The following is a 12,890-nucleotide window of genomic DNA, read 5'->3' on the forward strand; positions in this document are numbered from 1 at the left end:
CACAACTAATTTCGACTTCTGACTCGAAGATCGGGAAAAAAATCGATCATACTGACCAGAGCAGCGGCGCATTTTCCAAAATTTGGCTTCATAGTCAACCTCTGAACGAGCATTCTTTCCTTGGAAAATCTCGAAGCTCACCAAGTAGCCTGATGGACTGCAAAGAGACTAAACTTTATAGCCCAACCATGGCGGTTTACCTTTTATGAATTGTACATCCATGTCTATCAGAAAAGATATCATACTTTCATCGGAAGAAAGGTTTTGTTCGGCATGAAAATGTTCAACCATTTTTGGTTTCAAGTGATCGGTGAGAGGACGCAATTTTCACAAATTGTCGGCATATGTGCAATTTTTCGAGGAAACCATGGCCTTCGAAGGGGTGGCTTTGCGAAATCTCTTGAAATCGAAAATTATTGCGAATCTCTTCATCCTGATTGCATAAATTCCTGTAACTCCCGTTTTAATTGTAGCCAGTAATGCCATACGGAGACGGTTTAAAACTGTAGGTCCCTCCATTTGTGGAACAACATCAAGACGCACACCACAATTGGGAGGAGGAGCCAAACACCTAACACAAGTGTCAAGTCAAGTCAAGTCAATAATTTATTTATTTTATTATATAGTAACCTTAACCCATGGGTTAAGCATTTTTGTATTAAAAATAATTTTTATGAAAAAATAGAAGTTTCTTATTTTCGGAGATGCTCCAGTAGTCAAGTCAAATTTCAGTTCTTTCTTAAAAATCATCATGTCTGGCATTATCGATGCGGTAGAGCAGCTTAACACTTAGAGGCGCCACTTTGTATAAACCACCATAAAAACCATAAAATATAAAAAAATAAAGCTAAGAGCTAATGTCCAGACAAAATAAGACCACAATAGGATAAACTGAAAATTGGCGATTTTTCTTTTGAAATCGCAGAATCCTTTACCTACTTAGGCTTCAAACTGAGTAGAGACAATTCAACTAGCTTCATCCTGGATGAGAGAATCCAAGTAGCTAACAGATCGTACGCGACATAATGAAGCTCTTTAAATCGAAACTACTAAGTTTTCATCAAAGCACCCCGGTTAAGATGGCTAGGTCATATAATTAGAATGGACGGTACGAGGGCACTGAAGAAAATTGTCGAAGCCAGAGCATTCAACACTAAAGGAAGAGGAAGACCGAGATCAAGATGGGCCGACGAACTAGAGAAGGTCATCAATAAACTTAGGATAAGGAATTGGAAAAAAGTCGCAAGCGGTCGAGATGTGTGGAGATCCCACGTACAGTAGGCCAAAGGTCAAAGAGCTGTAGTGGCAAAAGAGTATCAAGAAATATCAAGAAAATGCTGCCCTCCGACGCCAGTCGGCAAACTAACTGAAAAATATTCATAAATCACCGTCATACACATAGTTTAAAGCAGAATGAAATGGAACTGGCAATTAATTTGCTCGGATGTGATTGAATCAAAAAAATCTATTTTAGAAAATAAAAGAGGTAAGAATATGGGATATGCTCGTAAGCATATGTTGTGCTAAAATGGGCGTTTTATTTTAATTTTGTTTTTTATACAAATAAAGCACAATCGTGGCAGAGCAATCATAAAATATCAGTTCAATTGGCTGAGTAACTGGTTTATTTGAAATAAAATGTATATTCATTCATTCTGATATTTTCTCTTGGTTGGCTGCTTATGTGAGTTTCTCGTAGAGACTCTGCTTTTCATTTCCGTGGATATGGATATTCATTTCCATGTATAAAGTATATTCATTTCCCGTAAAAAAGTGATATTTTATTTGAATTAAAAAAAAACAGTTTTTCTTTAATAATTATCTCTCATCTAAATAGCACTGGCCTCGAGGTAGAGTTTTTGTTACTAGTTTTGCCCAAATTGTGTAATCAGACGTACGATGTGTAGAAGTACATGCAAACATATATTTCCCTGCAGTCAAAACTGGCGTTTCTGCACTGTTTTATCAGAAACTGACACTTTTAGTATGTCGAGTCCTATGAAATGTCAATTGTTAGCTTATGGATCATCATCATATCAATTAAGGGGATAGCCGTTTACACCGCCATATTTTCCCTGATTTTCATTAAAGTTATTTAAAATGAAGAAGTCAATATATTTTTTTCAAAATTGGCATACAGTTTATTTATACATTAAAATAATATAAAAAGTTTTTATTTTATTTTAATCATTTAAAATGGCGGATATACACTCAATTCTTCCAGGAAGTTCACAGCGGGGCTTTTCAAGCGGTGGGTATTGTAGCATCGGCGTCAGTGACCTGAATACAAAAACCAAAATTTTTTTAATTTATTATTGTCATAATTTCTATATGAATTAAAAAAAAATAGAAAAAACAAATTCACGGAATAAAATGCTTCAAAAAACAAAAAAAATATTTTGCGGAGAATTGTCCTACTATTTTTGCTTCGAACAAATTATTTTTCCAAAAATTTTCGAAAACTTGTAAATTCACGTAGAAAGTAATGTCATAAAAAATATGTATGCAAAATTTCAGAGATTGGTCAATAACGTTTCGATTTATCGTGTACGCCAATTCGAAAAATATATTATAGTTTTGAGAAAAATGCGTCTAAAGTCGGCAACGTAACTATGTATATCTCTCCCAGCGCTCGAACGCAAAGAATAGAGTCGTCACGGTTGACGATCTATAATATAAGAAATACTTAAATTTACGTTCTAAAAACTTTTTGGGAAAAACTTTAGTATATACATTCGCTTTGGAAGAAACGGTAAAAAGGGGGTGATAGAGGCGTGTATCCCTATCTTAAAACTGAAAACAGAACCTGCCGGAGGCTTATAGTTTTTAAGTAATTTAATGTTAAACTTCTCTAATTTAGCGAAAAGTTGGTGTTGCCATACACCTGAAATGAAAACGAAGTTCGCACGCAGGGATGTTCAGTGGAAGGTTCATTGTAAAACTGCAGTATTTTAGTATAAATAATTAAAAAATTATTATTTCCCGAATAATTTAAAGTTATAAAGAGTGTTCCTTAACACCTCACTAACATCTCCACCAAGTTTCATTAAACCAAAAATTATAGTTTGCCAGAAATTCCAAAATATACATTGTTCTAAATTCCAGCCATTTTTTGACATATCCTTAAAGGATTATATTAACACATTTTTTTTTTCGTAATTTTACAGGTATCTGTCCCTTCAACGAACTAGTTCACAATGGACAAAAAGAAGCAGCAGATCGACTCCCTCAATATTTATGTTGATAATAATGGCGAAGGATTTATTTGGCATTTACCTTTATTGAGTCATTTTGCAACTGGTGTTATTGTTGCCGCTCTGAAACTAGTATGACTTGTTCTTCAAATAACAGTTCATAAACCAGAGTATTTTCTCAGTAATTTAGCCTCTCACTGTGGGCTTATCGACGGATGCATACTCACATACAAATTTACATACACGCGCATATGTTTACATATATCTGCATACGTAACGATGTTTAGGGGGATTTCGCCTCGAAGCTGGAATAAGCCAAGTGGAAGATAGTTTAAATGTTCATTAGGGCATTGTTAATACATTCTCAGTCACACGTATTCACCAAGGCATATACATACACATAGACATAGTATTCACACGCACAAGCACATCGTGTGGTTAAACGCTGCACTACAATCATTCGTCCTTCACAGAGACAAGCGAAGGTGTTATATGCCAGCTCAAATGCTTGGAACGAGATCAGCTCTAAATTGACGTTCATCGTCTCAAATTGAAGAAGCAAAGGAACAGGAGTTAAGGCCAAAGTGCTGCATTTTAACTTAAATGGTTTCATTAAGAGTTGAAATGGAATTTTATGCCCAAGAAGCCACTTAGTTTGTACTTCACTTCCAAGTACTAAAAAGGAACTCTGCAGGAATGTTCTCTTGGAATGTTGACATATGAAATATTCATATAGTCGAGCAAAGGTGAGGAATTGGATGTTGCAAATGATGAATGCTCAACAAATATAACCTAAACATCGTTCAAATATTTACATCTGTCGTATTAAGTTTAATCCTCAAATCTCGAATTGATCTGTATATGAAGTCCAATTTGCCAGGCCAAGAAAACTCGGGCATATTCACTCGCTTGTTGCGTCATTTTTCTTCTGTAGTGCTATGACTAGTGCTTCTGACGCATTCAGTGATTGCTAGTTCGAGACGGGGTGAAAATGTTGCGTCTTTCGAATTCAGTAAAGGCATCATAAGTTACTGTGCCTTTTTTGAATTTAAAATCTGAACTACTAAATTCGAATAATTAAGTGTAATGGTTTAAAAAAATAGTATGCAGTATATATAAGTATGAAGAACAGAAACTAATGCTACGAAAATGTTCCACCTCGCGAAAGCTGCAGCAGTACTAGTTTGGTCGCATCGCAGTTTCTCACCATATTTTATTTTATTAATTTAGAACTGTTTCGGAACTATCAAAAATCAGAACTTTCGAAAATACCAATTGGTTTATCTGGTGATGCATGATACGCTTAAGAACTTTAGGGCAACAAAGGTAATTTGCAACCGGCGGATGGTCGTCCTGCGCTATCTTTATCGGAATAAATTTGGCTTCTTCCAATAGTTAGGAAACATTTAAGTGGTCAAGATGATACAAGCGTAAGTAAGATGTGGTTTGGAGATTTTGGGTAATAATCCATTGAGAAACTTGGGATGAATGCCATCAAAATCAGGAATACAAATAAAATTAATGAATAAACGGTTGCGAATTCTGGGTGTTGAAATCCAGTGAAGTCGAACAATTAATTTGTTTCGAAAGAAAGATCCTCAGAAAGATGTAGGTATGGCCCTAAACGAATTGAAGATCGGTGTGTATCGCATTCGATACAATGATGAGTTGGACACACTTAGCACAAGAGCAGAAAATTTGATGGTTCCTGGGTGAACGATTTGTGGGATTCCCATATTCATTTCATACATCATCTTCTACATATTGTAACCATCTTCCCCTCTTTTTCTCGCCCCTTCGGGTTTCGCTCCCAAATCTTTGTTAGCCGTCCTTTTCCGACTTAATAAACCGCGTTACATTTCGCCTCGCGATGAAAACACTGAGTTTGTGGTTATACTAATCTTCAAATTGTATAGGGTCGAATATTTTCCTAAGAATTTTTCTGCCAAATCTCATCAGTAATTTCTTGTCATTTGCTTTAAGGATCCATGTTTCCGAACCGTAGATTAGAACCGGTCTCATGATAATTTTGTACGTCTGCAATTTGTGTTCCTTTGATATCAAGGAAGATTTCATAAGTCTGATGTACCCAAAATGTGCTCTCTTGGCTGTCTGAATGCGATCTTGTATTGATAAGGACGGATCTCTATTAATGCTGAGTGCTACACCTGGAAATTGAATTTCTTGTGTGAGCTTAAAAATAATGGCGGTCGTCCTAGCCGAATAGGTTGGTGCGTTACTACCATTCGGGAGTGGGTGTGCGTAGGTTCGAATCTCCGTGCGTAAAACAGCAAAATGAAATTTTTTTTGTAATAGCAGTAACCCCTCGGCAGGCAATGGCAAACCTCAGAATGTGTTTCTGCCATGAAAAAGCTCTTCGTAAAAAACCTTTTGCCGTTCAGAGTCGTCTCAAAATGGTATGTCCCTCATTTGTGGAACAACATCAAGATGCTCGCCACAAATAGGAAGAGGAGCTCAACCAAATACTTGGCAGAAGTGTACGCGCCAATTATTTTTTTTTACTTTTATGAGCTTAAAACTATAACTTTAATTTTTCATATGACTATCTTGAAAAGATCGTGTCATGTTCTTGGTTTTTTCTTCATTTATCTTGAGGCCCGCTGGACTTGTATCTTGCATCAGCCGCATGAAAACGTTCAGAAGAGTCTCTCTATTTCTCACAAGGACGAGTCTTAACAATCCTGATCTAAAAAATCAACTAATTTGGGGACAATTTGATCATTTTACTACTTATATTGGGTAGTCGAAAAAGTCTTTTCGTATTTCTAATCAAACTTCAACTCATTTATTTTTATATTTATAATGAACTTTATTAAACAAAATATGTACCATTTTGGTCGACGTTTAGCCATTTTTCTTCTAGAGACATTATTCCATCAGTGCAAAACTTTTGTGGTTTCTCGGCGAAAAACTGCGACAAGTATTTTTCACAGGCTTCTCGTGAAGCCAACTTTACTCCATTAAGGGAGTTCTGCATTGACCGAAACAAATGGTAGTCCTATGGTGCAAGGTCAGGGCTATATGGTGGATGCATCAAAACTTCCCAGCCAAGCTCTCCCAGTTTTTGCCGAGTCATCAAAGATGTGTATGGCCTAGCATTGTCCTGATGGACGACGACGCCCTTTCTGCTGATCAGTTCTGCCGTTTTTTTCGATTGCTTGCTTCAATCTCATCAGTTGTTGGCAGTAAAGTGTAGAATCAATCGTTCGAGCTGCCTGGAGCAGCTCGTAGTGGATGATTCCTTTCCAATCCCACCAAACACACAGCATAACCTTTCGAGGCGTCAATCCTGGCTTTGCGACCATTTGTTGAGCTTCACCACCCTTGCACCATGATCTTTTTCGCACATTATAGTCGTATTTGATCCACTTTTCGTCTCCTGTTACCATTCGCTTCAGAAATGGTTTGATTTCATTTCGTTTCAGCAAAGAATCGCAGATGTTAATTCGGTCCATTAAATTTTACACAGACAATTCATGTGGTACCCAAACATTGAGCTTCTTTTTGTAACCAGCCTTTTTCAAATGGTTCAAAACCGTTTGATGTTGAATGTTTAGTGCCTTGGCGATGTCATGGCAGCTTATGTGACGGTCCTGGTCAATCTTTTCCATAATTTCATCGACTTTTTCAACGATAGGTCGACCGGTGCGAGATGCATCTTTCACATCGAAATTTCCAGAATGGAAGCGAGCGAACCATTGTTGTGCTACACGAACTGATACAGCATCGTCTCCGTTAACTTCACAAATTACATTGGTGGCTTGCGTGGCATTCTTCCCTTTTTTATACAGAAATTTCAAAATATAGCGAATTTCTTCATTATTTTCACTCATTTTTGAACAGCTATATTTTTTTCAACTTCTCCGAATTTAATTTTTTTTTCGGTTAAATGAAGCTTAAAATGTCACCTTTCTAACACCGTATGATATGACACAATGTGATTGGTAGCACTGGAGACAGATGACTTCAACGACAATTATTGACAAAATACGAAAAGACTTTTTCGACTACCCAATATTACTCTATGTATTCAGTGTGGAACTAGTGTCATTTCTTCTATTGAATACCAGTATCTGAACTATATTAGAATGTTTCCATACTGGTTTGGCGTTTTATGGTTTGCATTATCTGTCATAGGTATGCACAACTAGAGAATCTTAAAGCCATTGAAATACATAACAAGTGTGGTCCGAAATGCAAACTCATGCACAGACTATCTTAAAGTTAAAACATGCCTACGTTTATAAGTAAATATTTGAGCGACATCATTATTCAGCACTAATAAGTGCTACCAGGTCTGAAGTGCAAACGTTTGGTTATGTTTTATTACCAGCCAACTAACTCCCACTCGGCTAGCAAAAATCTCTACATAAACGTAAGTTCTTGACACTGATTACTAATGATTTTAGCCCCAATATTAAAAATTAAATTCTTTTTAAATTACCTAATTTTATTATCTTCCTTTTCCATTTCTATTTTTCTATCAAGATCGTAAATCAGGTGCGCTTCCCGCTTTCCTTACTTAACCCCTTCAAAGTGAATAGTCTTAAAGTATGAAAAGATGTTCACCATTAGTCCGGTTTTCAATAAGCTTCTCACGCTTTATATAAATGGCATACACATCCAAGCGCATATAACCAACGTACAGCGATAATAGCATATCGGTAACTGTTTGCTTACCTGTGTGTGTGTGTATCTGCAGTTGTTCGAGCTTTTGATAAGAGTATATGAACATCTTGTTGAGTTTTATTAAAATCCATTAGCATAAATTGGTTGCTAACATTCATCTTTCCACCACTTACGTTCGGACAGCCAAAAAGCGTACAAATTGTCAACAAATCACAAATTTAGACCCTCAAAACAAGGCCAAAAACAACCACTTGCTAGTATAAGAGAGTCGCAAAAGCTTCATTGAAGCTCTCTTATATGTCTGTCGGGACTCTCCTAGTTTGTGCACGCAGCAGAATTTTAGAGAAATCAAGCAGCCAGACAAAGAGTTCGGCTCTTGGGCGAACGGACGTCTTCTGACTCAGTGGGGTGAGAGGAAGTGTAAACAATGAATGCTTGCTGATGTTGCATCTGGATAAAACGCACGCACAACAACTAACATATTGACTCATATCTGATAGTGTTTATAAGCTTAGGCTTACCATGATACGCCACTGCCTCACTGTAGCTGCAATCGTGCCGCCACTCAATGCAAGCAATCGGCGTCGCATGTTGCTGTGGCACACTGCACCACTTTAGCATTTGCCTAATTTTCAGTTTCATTTTCATTTTTGTTGCAATTCGCTTTCGCTCATTTCAAACCCTACGCTTTTTTACCACACACATCTACATACGCACATACATTTCATACGAGATGGGCCCACGCATTTTTGGAACATTCACTTTGCCAAATCTTTGGCATTTTTCTTGGCGCTTGATTCAAGCGTTCGTGTGAAATCTATTGACTCCTCACAACCAAGCCTGCTTTGCATTAATTGCCACCAATTTCGCTTTACCCCGCCAAAGCCCACGGCAAATTAGCTCTGTAGCACGCACTCTTCTTATGAGTTTTATTTGCATGCTCACTTATTCAAAAATCTTTATCGGAAGCTGCTGAACCGAAAACAGAAATTAATGCACTTTACTTTCAAATTGATTTTTTTGCATGCCGAGTGCCTATCGTAATTTGTAGCTCAAGGCAACGAGTCGGTGACTTAGCAGGTGTTATTGTTGCATGTCGAGACTTTTTGACTGGCTTTCCACCAATAACAGTAGCAGAGTCGCCAATTTTCATTCTTTCCCAGTTTCACAGGTTAGCAGACCGAAACGTAAATTAAAGGAATTGACTTATCGCTTTTAAAATTGCGCGACACATTGAGCATGGTGAGGCAAATGCCAATTAAGTTGATTCGACTTAATTTCACACTGAATGGAAAGAATAAAAAGCTTTTCAGAAGCAATTCAAGCAGCTACTGACATTGACGACCACTTTTTTACTGACGGTATAAGAGATGTGTAAACTTTGTTTTGTTTCTTTTTACATCGGATATATTTTGTCGAAACTAGAGTTTTGATTCTCTTTGAGATTTTCACTAAAGTACACGCAAAAATTAGGAATAAACGCATACAGTTTGTCTTAAAAATGTTTTGACAACCTAAAATATTCAAGTTATCAGAAAAATTATATTTAGGTGAGGTAGTGCTGACGATCTGTATAATATGTGCTATGTATTTAGATTATTTAGAGTCTGCGTCAGTTTTAAAGAGCCTTTCATCCTTTTTTCAGCAATATCCTTTAAAGAAGAAAAATGTGTTGATCCCAGGTACATTTGTCGAGTCCTACAAAAAGGAGGGCTGTGACAAAGTAGGGGTTCCAAAGTACCCCTAGTATTCGCTTCATTGCGAGTGCTACTCTGGAAAAGGGTTTCGGCTGCGTGAAGTGGAGTGAGACAGAGTCCTGGCAGTACTCAAACCAATATTTTGAAAGTATTTTTTAGGTGGAGATATTTTATTCATTTATCAATATTACATTAAACTAAGTTAAATAAAACCAGATTGTTAAGTTAGTTCTTATAACGTCTTTTAAAATATTTAAACGTCTTTTCCCCCGTCTTGGTCTTAACTATTTTCGTCGTTTCTTTACAAGATCGTTTCTCGCATCGCCGTTCTAGTCATTGCCAACTTTCTCCACTTCTTAGGGTTTAGAGTTAGAGTTTCCACTCCACAATATCTTTTTCGCATTCCGAGAACACTCAGGTGAATATGTGACAAAAACTTTTTAGATACAGGGTGGGCCATATAGCGTTTGCTTTTTTGAGAATGGTAACACAAATGACATGTCGAATGTGTTCATAATTTTTTTAAAGGTTTGACATTTACGAAATGGGACGCTATACGCTTGAACAAAATTGTGAAATATTTAAAGCCTATTTCCAAAGTGGTGAGTCTTCTTCTTCTTCCGCGGTTACAGTAAATGGCGAGCGTTACCGTGATATGCTCAACGAGTTTTTGTTTCCAAAGACTGAAGAGGATGACATGAACGTCATTTGTTTCCAACAGGACGGTGCAACTTGTCACTCTGCCAAAGTTACACTCGAACTTTTGGCTACCGTTTTTGAAAACCGAATAATCAGCCGAAATTCCGATACCAATTGGGCGCCTCGGAGCTATAATTTAAGCCCGTTGGACTATTTTTTGTGGGGAGCCGTTAAGGACAAATGCTATGCGAGCTATCCAGAGACAATTGATGCTTGAAAACACGAAATCGAAATTGCCATTCATGAAATTGGAGCCCAAACAATCGAAAATGTGCTTAAAAATTGGGTTGATCGAATGGAATACTGTAAAGCCAGTCGTGGCAGTCATTTGAACGATATTATTTTTCATTCATAAATGACAATGTTCGATCTTCAAAATAAAAAAAAAGTTTGAAAAAATATTCATTAGTTTTTTTTTATAGCCGATTTAAAAAGCAAATTTTACATGGCCCACTCTATAAAGTATAGTTTGTAGTTTTCGTATTCGCATAATTTTGACAGTTTTGCACGAGGATGAGTGTTCCCATATCGACAGCATTTCAAGAGCTAGTTCCTCTTAAGGAGAGGATTTTGCCGATTTAGCCCCAATCGAGTTTAACGAGTTTCGATGAAGCACAAATCTCTTCACACGACGCGAAATGTTATAACGGAGCGATAATATAAATGGGTATAAAAAAGAATTAGATATTTTGAAGTAGTCGCTCAGGAAAGAATTAAAATTGTGTGCCTCAAAATGTGCAAAAATCGCTTTATTACTTTTTCGAGGAACATTCAGCGGTTATGCGCTTTTGGGCCTTATTGGAATTTTATTATCAGGACTGATGAAATAGCGCTGTCACTCCTTTTCGGTTGTACTTAAGACCCACTTCTAAGAGGTCAAGTCTTAGCAGTAAGAATTTGCTTCAGATTTACTTTTATCCCACCTAAATTATTATAAGGATCAAATATTCTTAACAGCGGTGGCATAAAGACTTTCGTCTATTCGGTCCATTATTCAGCAAACCATAAAGAAGAATAAAATCTACAATTATTAAAATTTAATGATAAAAAAACGAAAATAAATTTGACAATTCGAGCATTTCTAAAATGCATCCGGCCCATTTTGAGCAATATCTGCAAATCCAACACTTAATTTCCCAGCCACTGTGTTTTGGTAAAATCAACACCTTTGCAAAGCCAATTTCCTGCAAAGGTATTTTCATTTAAAAAAATTCAAGCGCGAAACTAGCAGCTCTGAAAGGAAAAACTAATTTCCGTCATCGATTAATGTAATTCAATCGCAGCGCCCACGACGCAGCCCACGCTGCCAGCAACGCAAATGCATACAAAGATTGTTGGCGAAAAAGCGAAAAGAAATGAAAAACGATCGAATGACGAAAGCTCTAAAGCCCTACTGGGAAAAGCGAAAATATGAACTCGACACCAGCGACAAGTGTGGAATACACGCATACACACACACGCGCGTACACTTGTTCACTTTCCTGCAGCACGTCCCGTTGCATTTATCACACGCTTAAAATTAATATCCGCTCCGCGTTCTACATTGCAACGCTGCTGCTCCTGCCATGGCAAGTGGCAGTCTGCACCTCATCTCACTTCGTCCATGCAGCAACGATCAACATGCTTGGTTTGCTCATGTATTGCCGCCGGTCTTCGCGTGGCAGTCATTGTCGGTGGTTGACTGCTCAGCCGCGAACTTGACTTCAGCTCAGCGTAGCAAGCCGCCGCGCGGCGTCACTCAATCAACAAGCAATTGGAAACTCTGCGAAATTGCCTGCAGCTGAAGCGGATATTTCACTGATTGTTACCGCTGCGTGCTTGCCGTATGACAGTGTTGCGTGTGGTTGTTGGTGTTGTTGCATTGGCCCATGAATACCTGATGGCGCTAGCGGAAGGAATGTGGAAATAACATCTGCGCTAAGCTCAAAGGTGGCAACTGTAATATTTGTCATCATCAACGCCGCAGCCAATGAACGACAACTGGTTGTCGACTGAGAGGTGCGTAAAATGATGAAGTCAATAAAGGTTTGTTTAGAGGAAAAGTTCATATAAATTCCGCAGTTGGAAAAACGGGCACCAAAGCAACCCTCGAAATCGCTAATCAAACACAAATCACAATCGAACAGAGATCATATTTTGGAGTTTAAACAACTGCGTGAGACACAATGATATTAGGAACTTTTGTAAATGCCCAAATGTCTAAAAGCTAATCTGTGCATACATTTGCATATTGATTAATACACGCACACACGCACAGGCGTATGTTTATTTGAATTGTTTGCAGGAAATGTAAATTAGAGTAGCTTCACGGATGAATGCAGAGGCTACTCAGGCGCAAAATCTCACCTGTGTTCTTGAACAATAAACATGATCGAGCAGCTGGCCTTTTACACAGCCAATAAACTTAATATAATTCATTGCCTCGAGGTTCAATTGGAAATTTAAAGGCGCCGGCATTTAGCAGAGCAAGTGGAAATTATACAAATATTTATTTGTGGGCATCTAAACTTTTTGTATATAAAAGCGTATATCTAAGTGTTGTATTGTATATACACACTGCAGTGCATACTGCATACATACACATGAACATATGTATGTATATGTAGCCTGAGTGATGGGAACAAGTTGCTCATACGCCGGGGTGTACAAT

The sequence above is a fragment of the Anastrepha obliqua genome, chromosome 2, assembly GCF_027943255.1.
Source record: "Anastrepha obliqua isolate idAnaObli1 chromosome 2, idAnaObli1_1.0, whole genome shotgun sequence".
NCBI lineage: Eukaryota > Metazoa > Arthropoda > Insecta > Diptera > Tephritidae > Anastrepha > Anastrepha obliqua.